General features: G+C 38.1%; 1 protein-coding gene and 1 long non-coding RNA gene across 36 annotated transcripts in view; one reads left to right on the forward strand and one right to left on the reverse strand.

Annotated features, from left to right (window-relative positions):
• LOC145721757 (uncharacterized) overlaps window positions 1-15,626 on the reverse strand; it is a 283,701-nt gene that overhangs the window by 165,724 nt on the left and 102,351 nt on the right. The window lies entirely within an intron of this gene.
• Window positions 927-8,294, forward strand: LOC115939889 (uncharacterized). Its single transcript, XR_004074657.2, has 3 exons — window positions 927-1,160; window positions 4,561-4,615; window positions 7,494-8,294. It is a non-coding gene; the product is annotated as an uncharacterized LOC115939889 (long non-coding RNA).

Genomic DNA, 15,626 nt, shown 5'->3' on the forward strand with positions numbered 1-15,626 from the left:
TAAATAAAATCTTAAAAAAAAATTTCTGCAGTGTAATGCCTTTGTTGTTTACCATAGAAAATGAAACAGGTGTTTTTAATGGAGTAAATCAGAGGGCCAGGTTTATTTAAAATATCACAGAACTTTTAATCCAAGTTAATACTACCAATGGTGAAGCTAATTAGGATTACAATTAGCCTTACAATTTTACAGATTTTACAATTTAAAAATTTTACAATTTGGCCTTGTCAAAGACCAATGTCTTCTGCAAGAGGCACTGCCACATGCAATAATAATCAGTAGCTGAAGGCTGAGGAAAATTCTGTGTTCCTATACTGATATTCTATACTTCTGGTTTTTGAGTTCTGAACTAGATCTTTTGCATCATTTTTTCAGTTTTGTTTTGCTTTTAATCAGTAGTCTTAAACTCCTCACAAACTAGGTCATGAGATTAAAATTCCTTATCTCCTCATAAAAATTATGATCAGTGTATTTTGTTGTGTGTAAATTATACCTCAATTAAAAACAGAGCTCCTTATCTCACAAGAACAAAAAATTATGTTTCTAGGTTAAGTGGAGTGAGATACTGCAGCTCCAAGTGCGTTTGTTTGTTTGTTTTAGTATAAACATGAATAAATAAATTCATAGCTCTATTTAGAAATGTGAACTACACGCTGCTTATATGTTTTCAATTGTTCAAAGGGAAACAATGGGAAGGGACAGGATCTAGCACTGACATTTCATTCATGGTTTGTGTTAGGCAATTGCTAGAAAGGAGGAGGGTTTAAGAGCGTGAAAATCATGAATAAATCTTTTCCAATTGGAAAGAAACCATTATAGCCTTTTATGGAGATCTGGGGAGTATCCAATAACAAACTTTCTTCATCATGTATGGTTATGACCAGAAATGGGAAAGGAAGTGTGTGTGTGTGTGTGTGTGTTTTAAGAGAAAGTGGAAAAAGGAGATGGAGGAAGGGATTGGCTTAGATGACTGGTAAGATCCCTCCCAAGTTACAAATTCTGTGTGTCCTATGAGAGGTAGACATGTCAAAGGAAAAAAAAAGCTAAACAAATAAAAAGAAAACACCGAATAAGCTGCAAATGGTGGAGAGGAGGAGAAAAATGATCATCTCTTGAGTGTTTACTATGAGCCAGATGAACCCTCCTGGTAACCTTAACAGGTAAGTACAATTTTTCCTATGTTACAAATGAAGAAATTACTGTTCAAAGAGATTTAATAACTTAGCCAAGTTCTTCCGGTGAGAGGAAAGGCTGGGGGTTTCAGTCTGACATTTGGCTGACTCTAAAGCCTGTCCTCTTCCCACAGCCCATTTGGCTTTGAACCCCAAAGCCATCCTCAGATACGGGAAGCAAGTCCAGCCTGTCCACTGATTAAATTGTTATGTAGCCGAAATGCACTCTGCTGGTGGATGAGATACAGTGGGCTGAGGTTGCCAGGTAAGACTGCCATGGTGTTTTAGGAAGATCTCAACTCTGTGGGTCTCTCGCATGGGGCATCACTGCTTCAATTTGCCAACTGAATGGAGATATGGCTGTTCTTTAACCCAGAGAGATGCAACTCCAGAATAGGAGCTCTTTATAAATTAGTCTTGTCCCATTATTTTATATGGACCACCTGCTTAGGCTAGCACTTAATATCTGGAAAATAGACACGTGATGTGCACTAGCCACAATATTTTACCTTGGGAATAAAAATTTATACACAAATACTCTTTTCTCTCTATTTAATGTAAGCATTTAAATGCTCTGTTGAAACTGCCCTTCTCAGTAAGAAAAGCTAGAGAAGGCCGGAGAACATTCGCATTCCAAGGACCGCAGAGGGCCCATGAACAAACAGCACAGTTGGAAATCAGCCAGATGGGACAAAGGTCTTAAACATTAAGTCCACACATATTCTATTACTTGTCATCACAACCACACTGTTTTTTCTTTTTCATACACAATTCTTTACCCCATAACATTTTCTGTTAACTTACCAATAATGTAATTTTATCATGACCTCTCAACCCTGTAACATATTTGCAACAGCAAATTACATTTTTCACTGAAGTAATATAACACTTGCTATAGGATTCTGATTTTGCTCAAGTAGAGCGGTACATAAATTCACAAGCTTTGTGTTAATTATTCTATTATTATGTAGAACATTCATTCATTTATTCATTCACTCAACAAATATTATTCAAAATTCTAGTCTGAGCAAGTCTCAGTCCTGACACCAGGGATACAGCAGCGAATAAAGCAAAGTCCATGGATTTCACATGCTAGTGAGGAGCTAGACAATAAAGAAATAAATATATGCATAATAAAATACCAAGCGGTTGTTAAGTGCTATGAAGAAATATCAGTTAAGGTAAGGCTATGCAGGGTGATAAAGGGGGTTATTTTAGACTGTGGTTGAGAAGGGGCGTTTGAGTACAGACCTAAATCAAAATATGGGAATAATCCCTGCAACTCTCAGGAGGAAGAGCATTTCATTCCAGGCAGAAAAACAGCAACTACAAAGGCTTGAGGCTTTTCGTTAGAAGGTTTTTGGGCTGACATTCTCCTGTGATTGCAGATAATAAAACTGCCTATTAGAGTTCTGAGCCAAAGTCAACAGAAAGCCTCATTTTTTCCTTCAGTAAATACATGTACAGAGGTATATAAAAATGTATACATTTATAACAGTGTTACAATTTGAGGGACTACAACACAAGACATTATATTAGTCAGGATTCTCCAAAGAAACAGAACCAATAGGATGTGCATATATCCAGAAGGAGATTTATTACAAGGAATTGGCTCATGCAGTTATGAGGGCTGGCCAATCCAAATCTGCAGTGTGGGCTGGCAGGCCTGAGACCCAGGAGATCTGATGCCATAGCTCCAGTCTGAGGGCCAGCAGGTAGAGATCCAGAAAAGTCAGTGTGCAGATGGGGTCCCAAGACAGTCTGCTGAAGATTTCCCTCTTGCTTGGGGAGGCCAGTCTTTTTGTTCTATTTAAGCTATCAGGTGATTAGATGAGGCCCACCTGCATTGCAGAGGACAATCTGCTTTAGTCAGAGTTCACTTAATTAAATGTGAATTTCATCTCAGAACACATTCCAAGTTGACACATAAAATCAACCATCACAGGCAGTGTGGTTACTAAGGCAACAGGAAACTGTTGTGGGAGGGCAGGGTAAGCTGACATCAGGCATTTGTGCAGAGGGATATCCACTTAGCTACAAACACTCACCCGGGAGAATATGGCTGGGTTTTCAGTCCCACTTTCACAGCATTAAATGCTAGGTATTCACTTAAATGGGCAGAGTTGGAAAATCTAAGCAGCGACATTGCTCTAAGAGAGATGTGTTCATATGACAGGACCAAAGTCAGCTTGACTAAGGGTCAAGTAGAAGATTGGGTAAAGTACCAGGAACCCCATCACACTCACCAGGCTTCAGGGAAGACTATGACATGGGGTGAGCACCAGACAGGGCACTGGACAGGCGAACTCATGAGAACTAAAGAGAGAAAACCTAAGTTAAAGCCCCAGTCCTGTGCTCAGAGCCAATCCAGAGCTGAGAGGGAAGGAGAGGGTAGACAAGCACTGAGGGGCTCCTCAGAGGCCGCAGCCTGGCACCTCATTCACCACAACTTGGTCCTGCTCAGAGATGTGTGTGGCTCAGGTAAGGTCTGAATTATGGCATCCAAGGTTCCTAGTTCTGGGTTATGGAATCCTAGGTGAAGTTTACAGTGAAGTTAGCTTTGATGAAGTGGAGAAAACAGAGGTAGATAAAATGAGGACACAGATCTGTGGAAATTAGAAGCTGGCATTAACAGTTTTGTTCCTGTGGATAAGTAGACTTCTAACATTGCCTAGTACTGCTTTAGGAAAACATCTGTCCACCAAAATCTTCTGAGTCATACTCACTCAAAGGAATACTTCTCATTCATCTGTCACTGCATTCTGACACACAGAAAGTGGTGCCTTCATTCCATAATCTCAAATCAACAAAAAGAAAGGGCCAAAAATTCCAGTTTCTCTCACTGAGTGAAGATCCAAATAGCTTAGAGCAGCATTTCCTAAAAACAGGTAAGAATTCACTGTGCTTTATCAAATTTGCAGAGAAATTCTTGGCTTATTTCAAGGCCACATTATATGAAAGGAAAGATAAATCTAGCAAGCATCTATTTTAGCAGCTAAGAAAGATGTGAGAGATTTATTTGTATAACAGAGCTTTTGGGGGAGCTACTATTAATAGTATAGCTGATTCCTGTTATCAATCAATGTATTCATCCAAAAGCAAAGTATCTTCTAAATCAAAATGTAGTGTATCTCTTTGGACAAGATCCACTTTCCTACTTCCAAGTTCACGGTGATAAAGCATGATGGATTATTTAGCTTCTTAAGAAGTGTTCAAAAGCTTTTTTTAGAGAAAACTCACTTAATGGAATAGTCCCCTTTCTCCACTTTTAAGTGTGCAAACACCTACCTTCTATAACTTAAGTGGGGAAATGTTAACAGGCTAATAAAATATAGTAAAGGTCCTATGTTTTTAAATTGTTCAAATATCTGTGTTTTTCTGAATTCAGACTCTCAGACAAGAAGTTTGATATGATTCATATGAAGCTCGAAATTACATTAAAGGTAAGAGTGAAGCCCCCACACATTAATTCCTTTAAGAATTTTAAGTGTCAGGAATGAATGAAATGGTTTGTCCAACAACTCTTGGCTTCAATTACTCCTACATGAAGACATTATCATAATGAAGACCTAAATCTATGGGAGACGGAAGACTAGAGTTCACTGACCAAAGTCACTCAAATCAAGAAAGGATGGTGGTCAACTGGAATGGAGAGGAAATCACAGCGTTTCTCCCAGTGGATTGCTTTTTGATACTGAATTCCAAATTCCTCCTGTTGTGAACTAAGTTAAGCTGGTTTGATTATCTAAAAACAGCCAAAGCCTTTGTAAAAGCCTCTGGCAATAAAAGCCAGATGGGATGTAACAATGAAAGCAAGTCTTAGACAAGATTCTGCTGGAATGCAAACATTTATGGGCAACTAGATAGAGCCCTTCACCACTTGTTCTTGGAAACTCAGAGTTCCCCTCTGTCTTCAGGTCTTTTAGGAGAATCTTGCATGAGAGGTTTACTCTGAGGAGGATGTCCAGTACTGCAAGGAAGCATCATCTTACCTTCTAGTCTTTTCTGCAGGGAAACACACCCAAACAGAGCTCAGTTCTAGCTCTATAAGGCTGCTGGGCCTGCCAGCGTTGGACCTTTTTCATTTAAGACCAATAGTGCCCATACACTCCTTCTGGCCAACCCCTTAGTTTGACCAGTAATTATTTCAATGATATAAGATTATTTTCTAACAATTCTCATGCTGAAAAACAAAGCCCTGATATGAATTTTGACACAATATTGGAAGTGTTTGCGTAGACTCTGTAATAGTTTTCTGTATCAACTTGGCTAGGCTATAGTGTCCAATTGTTTGGTTAAACACCAGTCTAGATGTTGCTGTGAAGTTATTTTTTTATATGTGATTAACATTTATAATCAGCAGGCTTTAAGTAAAGGACGTTACCCTCCATGATGTAGGTGGGTCTCATCCAGTCAGCTCAAGCTCTTAAAAGCAAAGACTGAGCTTCCCCAAGGAAGAAATAATTCTTCCTCAAGACTCCAACATAGAAACCCTGCTGTTTGAGTTTTTGGTCTGCCCTACAAATTTGAAACTTGCCAGCTGCCATGAGCACCACGAGTCAAAATAAAATAAACCTCTTTCACACACACACACACACACACACACACACACACACACACTGTTTGTTTTTTGGGAGAACCCAGGCTAACAAAAGATCTCTAAGGAACACAGACTCCTGATTTGGGTACTTCAAGTGCTAACTAACCACTTGTAAAGTGTACATTACAGGTCACTTAATCTCACACACATTCAAAGTAAATTACCACCTAGACAATATGTCACCTTGTTCTGTGGGTCTCTTCCCTCATGTACCTTCTATTTATTTTTTCCCTCATTTGAAATTATCAGTTAAGTAGACACAGAGATAACTTCTCTCCAGTACACTTTTCCAGTAATGTTTATGTAGCTCCCAAAAGCTTCATTCAAGACCTTGAGAACTTACTACAGTAACTATAAGTATGTGAAGAGTTACATAGGGTGATAGTTTTGCTTTCCATGGGTAAGCTGTCATGCAATGTAGTAGTGAGTAAGCTAGCTATTCTAGGTGAAATTCTCCTCCCCAAATTATACCATCTCCTGAATGTACTCACTGCTCATTCATTAGAAGCCTTCAGAGCTGCAATCCTCACTATAGCAAAAACCAACATGCACATTTATAGCCTCTGCCTCTACTGTGAGTATCACAAATAATATGTTCAGAAGTCAGAGTAAGGAGGAAGGTTCCATGAATCTGTGTCTGGTTCTGAACACCCATTGTTTTCACTCCACTGTGGCTCACTGGACAACATGTAAAACTGTGAACGAAATTATTCCAAAGGAATACATATTTAGGTGGTTTTTAAAAAGGGACATCTCCTCGAAGTACTTTGTCATTGTTTTCAAAAGTAGGAATGTGGCAAGTGAGAATTTTTTTCAACATTACTTGAAAGTCCACCTAATTTATCTACACCTTTCAAATATGTGGGTGAACATATCTCTAAGAAAGTAACACAGAATACCAGTCCTTTAAAAAGCCTCTGAAAAAGGGGTTATATATGATTAAATAAAGTTTAGAGATGCTTTTTACTATACATGTCCCTACCTCCACCAGAAATTCACAAAGCGTAGAGCAAAGGCCATGAAGTCCTTCAGTAGAGAATTTTGTTTAATTTTGTTAAACTTAGTGTTTCTGAAATGCATTTGATAACAGAATCTTTACTTTGAGTAACTTTCCTTAACAGTCCATAAAATGTTGGAATGTACTTTGAAAAATGTGGACATAAACTATTCCAGACAGAATGAGGTTAAAAAGAAAAGTTTCCACATTAGGAGATTCTGTTAACTTCTCTCAAGAAGTCATCTCAGTGTCTGGCAAACAGAAAATCTTTCTGTATCTGAGATAAATCCTTCATGATACATTTTAAACACGCCCTGCTATTGTGTACTCTGTGGAGAAGAACAGCTGGTCACCATTTTCCACGTGAGAAATCATTTTTCATTTAGAGACATTTATTAGGCCATCTATCTACCTTCTTTGCCACAAGAATAAGTACAATGATTAAATCTTTCTTAGATATTCATCTTCTACAAGTGTTAACTATCTTTGTGGCTCGACTTGAAATCATCTACTTTCTCCATTACATTTTTAAGTTAGAAAGACCATATATGTAGTTACTCTATTAGAAATATGACCTGGACTTAGTACCATGGTGCTTACAGATTACTGTGGAGTAGTACCTTGTGTGGGAATTGGGTCGAAAAGTCAGCGGGTTATACCAAATAAAGTAGTTGGCTTCTCAGAGGCCATGTTGTATGAAAAAATGCCTATCTTTCAACACTAGAATCCCGTTTGCCACAGCAAGATGCTCACACCACGAGGGCTCACAGGAACTGGAACCGGAACTGACTAAGAGAAGAACAAATCCATATCTCTCATCTGCTCTCTCCTGGGACTGCTCCCAGTGGGAGCAAAACTAAGAATTTTATCCACACTATTAAAGTCGTTATTTTCTCTCTTTTCATTTTTTTGCTTTTGATTTTTTAAATCGATCTAGTATAGTTGAATTTGTGTAAATGTACCTACGATGCAAATAACTATATGTCAAAATGCATTTGATTATCATTGTGGTTAAGTTTTTTAAAAAATCTATTTAGTATATTCTAGGTACAAGGAAGAGGAGTCTTTATTTATTATTTGTTTTAATTTGTTTCAATGAACATTCAATAAACAATTACTATAGGCAAAGAGAGGTGGAACCATTGGGCAAAAAAAAGTAACTCTGATCCAACCTCTGGCCTCAGACTTCATATTTGATGCAGATAAGGATAAACAAAACCAAAATCAAAATAAGACTGTATTAAGTATCATAATTGTATAGGAAGTGAAGAAATTCATTCTGCTTAAATCATGGAAGAATGTTGCCCCAAGAAGTACCCTTTGAATCAGGTCTTGCACAACAAGCAGGATTTTACTAAATATAGAAAAGTGCATGTGTGTGTGTAAATGTATAGTTGGGGGGGGCAGTTTTATGCCAATGGATCAAAAGACAAGTAGATATGAAATTAGTATTCTGTGTCAGAAAGAGCCCATAATCTGGAACTTTGCTCCTTGTGTTGCTGGGAGGTTGGATAAATAAGGGAACAACAAAAAAAATTAAAAAATAAAAAATAAGGGGAAACAACAAGAACTGAAGTGGGAAAGATGGCTGGAGCCAGATTGGGAAGGACCCTGAATGCCCCACTAAGGAATATGGACTTAATGGAGAACAAAGAGACCATGATGAATTCTTGATAGGGGAGTGACATGTTTAGATCAATCCATGGTGGAATGAATGAAATGGAAGTAGGGCAAACCAAGCTCCTCAAGGCAGCTAGTAGGTCTTATTCTTTCTCTTTGCCCCACTCAGCATAATATTTGGTATTTTGTCTTATACTTTACCACTGTGTTTTTCTTGCAAAGGCATTGCCCTGCATATATATATATATATCTCCCTCTTACTACCATAAAAGCTATTCTGCTTCACTCAAATACTTTGCTAGTTTCATAGGAATTTTTCATTTCCATCAAGTTCTCTGGGAGGATCCCCATACAGTGCAGTATATATAGCTATATACATAGCTGCTAACTGTGACTAGTCATGCTACTCCAACATCAGGCCCCTGCCTATGAGAGACACAGAAAGGACAAGTGGCACATGAATGATGAAGGGAAATAATGGACAGGAACCTTCCACTACACTTCTTTTGTGTGAGTCTTCTTGGAAACTTTCCCATTCTCGGCATTAGTACTCCTAGTAATACAGGGCTATTGATCATTCATTTGTCCAAGCAATATGCTTCTGACACTAAATAAATACAGGTTTTATTCTAGGCTCTCTGGGCTATATCAACAAGCAAAACAGGGGAAGATTCCATGCTAACATTCTACTTGGGAAGGGAGATCATCAGGGAAACAGATAATAAGCAATAAATAGAAATAAACTGTACATCATATTAGAAGGTAATAAGTGCTATGAAAAAAATTAGCGATTGAACAGATAAAGAGTACCTGAAGGGTATCATGGGCCAGGATGAGTTGCAATTAAATATGATGAGTCAACCTGCTCAACATCATTAATTATAATGAAAATCAAAATTAAAGTCACCATGAGATACTACTTCATGCTTACTAAATTGGCTAAAATGAAAATGACTGATAAGAGCAAATATTGATTAGGAAACGAGAACTCTCATGTTGCTATCAAAATGTAAAAGGGACAACGACTATAAAACTGTTTCAGGTAATGATAGTGCCTGGAACTAGAATGGTAGTGGTAGAGGTTAAAAGATTGAATGCAGGGGCTCCTGGGTGGCTCAGTCAGTTAAGCCTCTGCCTTCAGCTCAGGTAATGATTCCAGGGTCCTGGGATCCAGCCCCACATTAGGCTCCCTGCTCCCTCTGCAGCTCCCCTTGCTTGTGTTCTCTCTCTGTCAAATAAATAAATAAAATCTTAAAAAAAAAAAAGATTGAATGCATTTTAAGGAAAGAGCCAACAGGCTTTATGATGGACTAAATATATTATGTATTAAAGAGGAGTCTATGGCAATCCAAGATTTTTGGTCTGAAAAACTGGAACAGTAGGCTTGATGATTAATAGATAGGAAAGATTTCAGGAAGTGAAAGTTGAGGTGGTAGAAATCAGAAATTCTGTTCTGGACATATTAAATTTGAGATGCATATTTTTATAACCAGTAGGAGACATAATTTAGACAATTTTACATGACTTGGAAGTTTGGAGAAGTCCAAGCAGAAGACCTAAATATTGAGTTTCACACTCTCCAGATGGTATTGAAAGCCAAGAGACTAGGATGAGATCACTGTAGAAATAAAGATAATTCATAGGCTAGCAGAAGTCCATGGATGAGCCTTGGAGTATTACAACATTTAGAAGTAAGGGAAATGAGGAAGTGACTGAGAAAAGGTGTCCAGTGAGGCAAAAGGAAACTCTAAATAAGTGAGGACAAATGAAGAGAGTGTTTCAAGGAGGAAGAAAAAATGAACACAGTTGAATGAGCTGAAAGGTCAAGATGAGGCTGAGAACTGACCACTGCATTTGAAAATGTGATTTTTGATCACCTCAGTAAGAGTCACTTTCATGGTATGGTAAAAACAGAAGCCTACCTGGAAAGCATTCAAGAAAGAAGAGAGGTATAAAGGCAATGTGTGTCTATAATGATTATGAATTTTTTTCAATGAAAAGGGAATTTAGAAATGAGGCAGTAGTTGAAAGGAAATGTGAGATCAAGGGAGGGTTTGAATAGATGGACGGATGGAAAGTCACCTCAAGTGGGAAAAAAAAAAAACACCTTCAAATCACCCTTCCAATGGGGGTTCCATTGCCTCATACCATGATGAAAAGATATATCATTGTTTTGGTCATTATTAGGCAAGTCAGATCTCCTCCTGTACCCCCAACCCCACTCAACATTCTCCTCTTATAACTAGGCCATATGATTGTAAAATATATAATAAAAATAACCCCAAACCTCAAGACACCTTGTGAGAATGTCGTAAAAAACCAATACCAAATAAATTACTCATAAATAAAATTCAATGATGTTTCTTGTTGTTATACAGGGAAACCACATTAGAAGATATAAGAAATAAAGAACTATAAAAAATAGATCCAATGACAATCAAACCTAGACTGGTTATTTTCCTGATTTATGTCACTATTTATTACAAATCAAATGCTTAGTCCAGCTTAAATCTGCAAGAGTCATAAAGGAAATCCAAGTACATTTTCAGACTATGGTCCTCCTGGGGTATAACATTAACTATTCACAGAAGAAAATGGAATAATCAGACTTCATAGTTTTAATTCCTTTGATCTCTAATGTACATACATTCCAATGGGGTGATTATTCTAATCACAATGGTCAACAACAAATTAGTTCATTTAAAAATTCTATGCTAACAAAGGACTGAATTCAATGCTAAATTCTTAAATGACGGTTTGCATGATGTAATATAGGTTCAAATTCAGTCTTAAGTGTAGGTAGAATAGGAGTAGTAGGAGGACATGATGGAAAGGCACAGAACGAACCAAGTTCTATACACAAATTCTCACTGTGATTCCCTTTCAGGGGCACAATCCTTAGAGATGCAACCTGAGTTCTTTTGTGATAAATAAGAAGCTAAGCTTGAGGTCCTGAATTTCTAATGCCATGAAAAAACATAAATTTCAACAATCCATATATCCAATCTGTAATTTTTCTAGAGAAAAGCTAATATATCTTAGTGCTTTTACCCAATTCTGCACAATATCTTGTAAAATTTAAATATCTAGAGGAGCCTAGGTGGTAAAGTCGGTTAATCATCCAACTCTTGGTTTCAGCTAGGTTGTGATCTCAGGGTTGTGAGATCAAACCACATGTCAGGCTCCGTGCTTAGTGCAGAGTCTGCTTACAGTTTCCCTATCCCTCTCCCTCTGCTCCCCCTCTCCGCTACCCGCCCCCCACTCACACACACACACACTCTCTCTCTCTTTCTCTCTCTAAAATAAATAAATAAATCTTTAAAAAATGTAAATAGCTATTCTTTGGGTCTCCTACTATGCTAACCCTCCAACTAGTTTGTGGGAATTTTTTTTAAAAATGAGGAGACTTGGGGCACCTGGGTGGTTCACTCGGTTAAGCGTCTGCCTTCGGCTCAGGTCATGATCCCGGGGTCCTGGGATGGAGTCCCACTTTGGGCTCTGCTCAGTGGGGAGTCTGCTTCTCCCTCTCCCTCTGCCTCTGTCTCTCCCCCCAGCTTGTATGCTCTCATGCTCTCTCTCTCTCAAATAAATAGAATATATTTAGAAAAAATAGAATATATTTATTATAGAAATATAACACCTGGTGAGCAGGGCCCTCCCTGCAGTGGGTGGTATACCCCAGCCCTTGAGGCCTCCGGGTGGGCTGCAACACCTGGTATGTGGCTGGGGGGGGAAGGGGGAGGGCTTGAAAAATATAGAATATATTTATTTAAAAAATGAGGAGACTTGATCTGTAACTCTCTGTATACTCCTGTATCTCTCTGGTTTCTGCTGGTACCACTATACCCCTGACTCACTCGACTGCAGCCCCATTGCTTTCCTATTGCTCCTGAATATGTTAACCATGCTCCTTCCTCAGGATCCTGGCACTTAATTTTCCTCTGCCTAGAATGTTCTTCCCTCAATGATCTAAGTGGCTCATTCTCACAGTTCCTTTTGGAACTTACTTGAAAACTCTGTCTTAATGTCTACACAGTAGTTATCGACACTTAATTCTAATACAGACATACAATTTTATTTATTAATTATTCCCCTCTACTATAATCTAAGTCCATGAGGCCAGAACCTTTGTTTTGTCCGCTGCTCTAATCCCAGAAACTAGACAAGTACTTAGCCTGTACTAGGCACTCAACAAATAGTAAATGTATGAAGGAAGAAAAAAGACTAGAAAGAGCAGCTGCTTTCCCTCTAGTAGTCAAAGTGGATTTGATGTACCTAGAATGAAAGAAATGTTTTGCCTGATCCTCTGGACTTTGTGTATGTGCTTTCTCATCCAATAAAAGATACACTTTCTGGTAATAGACTTCCCATCCTCTCGAAATTTAAGAACATAGAAGAGTTATAAGATAAATTTAACCCAATACTTACTGAGTACAGTGAGCACGTTAATGAAAAATTTCCAAGCTAACAAAGTTGTGCTTATTTTGCTGACAATTCTACATACATCTCTTTCATTGTGTTTTGTTTTGTTTTGTTTCTGAACACAAAAGAGTGTCCATACAACCAAGACCTCTGTTTTCTTATAAGTTCACTCTCTACTGGATGATAAACAGAGTCCCTAAGATCATTGCCTTAGTAACTAATCGTTGCACATGAAAAATAGGATTGTTGGAAATAACAATTGGGGCAGGAAACAACTGGCCTCAAGAGGTTGCTGAGTAGCAGGAAAATCTTATTTTGAAAAGCTGATTTCTATCAGGGCATAAACAGACCAAAAATGAGAGAGGCCACAAAAATACGAGATAGATGCCAAACCTCTGTCTCCAACCTCTAAAAGAACAAAACGTAGGAAGTACACATTGCCTCCAAGGACTGCCTGAGGCATTAGTTAATATTTGCAAAAAATTTTTAAGACGAAAGCTACCAGAGAAGGGCTAAATCCTACTATCCCAATAACTCAAATGCTATTCTTTTTTTCACGCTGCATTACAGATTCTTTTTAAAATATTCTACCAAAAGAAAAGCCTTAACAGCCTTCCAAAGGGGAAATTTCCATTCATCCATCATGTTAACAAAGACACTCTGGGGAGAGCCAAGACATGCCCTCTGTGAGTCTACTACCATCATGCAGGTCCATATTTAAAACACCCGAATGAGATGACAGCCTATAGGGAGTCAGCACTCTCTTTAATTTGTTGGGAGAGAGTGAAGGAAACCACTTCCTGACTTACCAATCCAGTGCTCCACTACACTTGCTTCTGCAGGTTAATTACAATATAGCAGATGGACTATACCATGAGTTAAGGCCAGATGCTAATAGTTCATAACCATCCCCCAAATTCCATGATGTTATTGAGTTTTGATTTCTGTAAGTCAGTGTTTCTTCAAAGTATATTTCCTCTACTACCAATAACAGCACGATCTGGGAACACGTTAGAAATGCAGATTCTCAGGCCTCACCCTAGATCTACAGAATCCAAAATTTGGAGATGGAGTTCAACAAGCCCTATATCAAGGCTTCCAGGTGATTCTGATGCATTGCTTTATAAGTTATATTTAGTTTACATTTTAAAAATGTCTGGCTATTAAAATCCAATTGGATAGAATATTGACTTATTACTAATTTCTTTCTTTACTTATCTAACCAATGTATATTAAATGCCCGTCATGTAAAAAGCATTGCCCTGGAAGACAAAGATTCTGCAGTGAAAAAAACAGACACAAACGCTGACCTCATGGATCCTACATTCCTAGTTGAAGTAGGCAGACAAACAAAATGAGCAAATTATATGGTATTTTAGAAATAAAACAATGAAAGGAAGATGGAGCATTGATGAGAGAGGGCATGAATGCATTTTATTTTATTTTTTAAAAGATTTATTCATTTATTTGAGAGAGAGAGAGCAAAAGCAGGAGGGGGAGAGGTAGAGGGAGAGATAATCTCAAGCTGACTTGGCACTGAGCACAGAGCTCAACATGGGGCTCAATCTTACCACCCAGAGATCATGACCTGAACCAAAACAAAGAGTCGGCTGCTTAACCGACTGTGCCACCCAGGCACCCCGGAATACATTTTAGATGACGTGGTTAGAGTCTACAAAATTTGAGTTTTGGATCATATAACTAATTGGTATGTCAGAGTTTGTTAGAGGGTGGTTTTTCTAAAGCCCATTTATAAATTGATTTAAGAGATATTTATGTCAAGGTTTCTTTTTTTTTTTAATCAGGGTTTTGGTTTTTTTTTTTAAGATTTTATTTATTTATTTGAGAGAGAGAGAGAGAGTGAGAGAGAGCATGAGAGGGGAGAGGTCAGAGGGAGAAGCAGACTCCCCGCTAAGCAGGGAGCCCGATGCAGGACTCGATCCTGGGACTCCAGGATCACGACCTGAGCTGAAGGCAGTCGCCTAACCAACTGAGCCACCCAGGCGTCCCTGTCAAGGTTTCTTCTAAGTAAGTATGTTTTAAGTACTTTACAAGAATATTCAGAAGTACACATTACATTTTGTATTCAAATCTTATTTCTAATTTTATCCCCACTTTTACTCTATTTGTATGTTTTAAACTTTATTTTTAGTACTTAAGATTATGTTATTTAACCATTATATTAAATTAAATGTTTAATTAAAAAATTAGAAAATCATGGAAAAATTAATATATGCTAATTTTAGACTTTTGATCCAATTCTCCTAGAATTGGTAGACACAGATAAAATAATACTACAGTTAAAGTGGCCATGATTTTTTAACCTGTGATAAAGCCTTTTAAAATATGGGTCACTGATTAGTAAGCATTAAAAAAGAAACAAGAAGTTTTAGAGTTAGGAGTGTAGATTCAGTTTAGACCCAGACCCCTGGGAAATGTGTTACTGAGTTGTTATGGACTGAATTGTGTCCCCTTATATATTGAAGCCCTCACCCCCAATGTGACTGTACTGTATTTAGAGATGGAACCTTTCAGGAGGTAATTAAGGTTAAATGAGGTCAAAAGGGTGGGCACCTAATTCAACAGGACTGGTGTCCTTATAGGAAGAGGAAGAGATACCAGAGCGCTCTCTCTCTCTCTTCAAGTGCACAAAGAAAGGCTATGTGAGGACACAGTAAGAAGGCAGCTGTTTGGTATTATGTTGAGTGAAATAAGTCAAACAGAGAAAGACATGTATCATATGATCTCATTGATATGAGGAATTCTTAATTGCAGGAAACAAACTGAGTGTTGTTGGAGTGGGGGGTGGGGTGGG

The sequence above is a fragment of the Leptonychotes weddellii genome, chromosome 5 (assembly GCF_054177405.1).
Source record: "Leptonychotes weddellii isolate Sample4059 chromosome 5, ASM5417740v2, whole genome shotgun sequence".
Taxonomy (NCBI): Eukaryota; Metazoa; Chordata; class Mammalia; order Carnivora; family Phocidae; genus Leptonychotes; species Leptonychotes weddellii.